Below are 3,148 nucleotides of genomic sequence, written 5' to 3' on the forward strand. Positions count from 1 at the left end.
TGAATAGACACTTCTCTAAAGAAGACATCCGGATGGCCAACAGGCACATGAAAAGATGTTCAGCGTCGCTCCTTATCAGGGAAATACAAATCAAAACCACACTCAGGTATCACCTCACGCCAGTCAGAGTGGCCAAAATGAACAAATCAGGAGACTATAGATGCTGGAGAGGATGTGGAGAAACGGGAACCCTCTTGCACTGTTGGTGGGAATGCAAATTGGTGCAGCCGCTCTGGAAAGCAGTGTGGAGGTTCCTCAGAAAATTAAAAATAGACCTACCCTATGACCCAGCAATAGCACTGCTAGGAATTTATCCAAGGGATACAGGAGTACTGATGCATAGGGGCACTTGTACCCCAATGTTCATAGCAGCACTCTCAACAATAGCCAAATTATGGAAAGAGCCTAAATGTCCATCAACTGATGAATGGATAAAGAAATTGTGGTTTATATACACAATGGAATACTATGTGGCAATGAGAAAAAATGAAATATGGCCTTTTGTAGCAACGTGGATGGAACTGGAGAGTGTGATGCTAAGTGAAATAAGCCATACAGAGAAAGACAGATACCATATGGTTTGACTCTTATGTGGATCCTGAGAAACTTAACAGGATCCCATGGGGGAGGGGGAGGAAAAAAGAAAAAAAAAAAAGAAAAAAAAAAGAGGTTAGAGTGGGAGAGAGCCAAAGCATAAGAGACTGTTAAAAACTGAGAACTAAGGGTTGATGGGGGGTGGGAGGGAGGAGAGGGTGGGTGATGGGTATTGAGGAGGGCACCTTTTGGGATGAGCACTGGGTGTTGTATGGAAACCAATTTGACAATAAATTTCATATAATAAAAAAAAACAATAGCCAAATTATAGAAAGAGCTCAAATATCCATCAACTGATGAATGGATAAAGAAGACGTGTAGATATATACAATGGAATACTACCCAGCGATCAAAAAGAATAAAATCTTGCCATTTGCAACAGCATGGATGAAACTAGTGTGTATTATGCTAAATGAAGTAAGTCAATCAGAGAAAGACAAATATATGATTTCACTCATATGTGGAATTTAAGAAACACAACAGATGACCATAGGGGAAGGGAAGGAAAAATAAAAACAGAGGGAGGCAAACCATAAGAGACTCTTAAATACACAGAACAATTTCTCAGTTTTTCTCCATTGAGTAAGATATTACTTGTGGATTCTTCATGTATGGCCTTTATTATATTGAGGTATGTTCTCTCCTTCCTGAGAGTTTGTATCATGAATGAATGTTGAATTTTGTCAAATTCTTTTTCTGTAGCTACTGAAATGATAATGATTTTTAAAAAATTTTTTGATGCTTGTTTATTTTTGAGAGAGAGAGAGAGAGAGAGAGTGAACATGTGGGGAGGGAGGGGGGCATATAGAGAGAGGGAGACACAGAATCCAAAGCAGGCTTCAGGCTCTCAGCTGTCAGCACAGAGTCCTATGCGGTGATCAAACTCATGACCGCAAGATCATGACCTGAGCTGAAGTCGGACACTTAACCGACTGAGCCACCCAGGCGCCCCTGATCATGTGATTTTTATTCTTTGTTTAGTTGATGTAGTGTATTATGTTGATTGATTTGTGAATATTGAACCACCTTTGCATCCCCAGAACAAATTCCACTCAATTGTGGTGAATGAACTTTTTAATATATTGTTGAATGCAGTTTGCTAATACTTTGTTGAGTATTTTCGTATCTATGTTCATCGGGGATATTGGCCTTTAGTTTTCTTTATTTTTGTTATCTTTGTCTGGTTTTGGTATCAGGGTAATGCTGGCCTCATAGAATATATTTGGAAGCTTTCCTTTATCTTCTTATTTTCCTTTGTAATAGTTTGAGGAAAATACATAGTATTTTTTCTTTAAATGTTTGGTAGAATTCACCTGTGTGTCTACATGGTCCTGAACTTCTATTTTTTGGTAGTTTTTTAAAATAGACAATTCCATTTTGTTACTAGCAATTGGCCTGTCCATATTTTCTATTTATATGCTTCTAGGAATTTATCCATTTCTTCTAGGTTGTCCAATTTGTTGGCATATAATTTTTCAAAGTATTTTCTTGTAATTATTTGTATTTCTGTGGTGTTAGTTGTTGCCCCTCTTTTGTTTCTGATTTTATTTATTTGGATTCTTTCTCATTTTGTTCTTCATGAGTCTGGCTAAGGGTTTGTCAATTTTGTTTATCTTTTCAAAGACCCAGCTCTTGGTTTCATTGATTTTGTTTAAAAAATTGTTTTAGTCTCTGTCATTTATTTCTGTTCTGATTTTTATTATTACCTTCATTCTACTCATCTTTGACTTTGTCTGTTCTTCTTTTTCTAGTTTCTTTAGGTGTAAGGTTAGACAGTTTGAGCCTTTTCTTGTTTCTTGAAGTAGGCCTGAATCACTATATGTTATCCTTCTAGAACCACTTTCACTGTGTCCCAAAGATTTTGACTATTGTGTTTTCATTTTCATTTGTTTCCATGTATTTTTTAATTTCTTATTTGATTGCTTGATTGACCATTTGGTTGTTGGTTATTTTTGTTTGCTTTTTTCAAGTTTTTATTTGTATTCTACTTAGTTAACATATAGTGTAATACTGGTTTCAGGAGTAGAATTTAGTGATTCACCACCTACATATAACATACAGTGTTCATCACAAGTGCCCTCTTTAATATCCATCACAACTTAGCCTGTGTCCCACCCACCTCCTCTCCAGCAACCTTCAGTTTGTTCTCTGTCATTAAAGGTCTCTTATGGTTTGCCTTCCTCTCCTTTTTTTCTTTCTCCTATGTTCATCTGTTTTGTTTCTTACAGTCTATATATGAATGAAATCATAGGTATCTGTCTTTCTCTGACTAATTCCATGTAGCATAATACTCTCTAGCTCCTTCCATGTTGTTCCAAAAGGCAAGATTTCATCTTTTTTTTTCTTTTTAATTTTTTAATGTTTATTTATTTATTTTGGAGAGAGAGAGAGAGAGAGAGAGCAAGTGGGAAGAGGGGCAGAGAGAGAGGGAGATAGGATATGAAGCAGGCCCTGCACTCACAGCAGAGAACCCATATGTGGGGCTTGTACTCACGAACCACAAGATCGTGACCTGAGCCAAAGTCAGACACTTAACCGACTGAGCCACCCAGGC

This window comes from Leopardus geoffroyi, chromosome X, assembly GCF_018350155.1.
Source record: "Leopardus geoffroyi isolate Oge1 chromosome X, O.geoffroyi_Oge1_pat1.0, whole genome shotgun sequence".
Lineage (NCBI taxonomy): Eukaryota > Metazoa > Chordata > Mammalia > Carnivora > Felidae > Leopardus > Leopardus geoffroyi.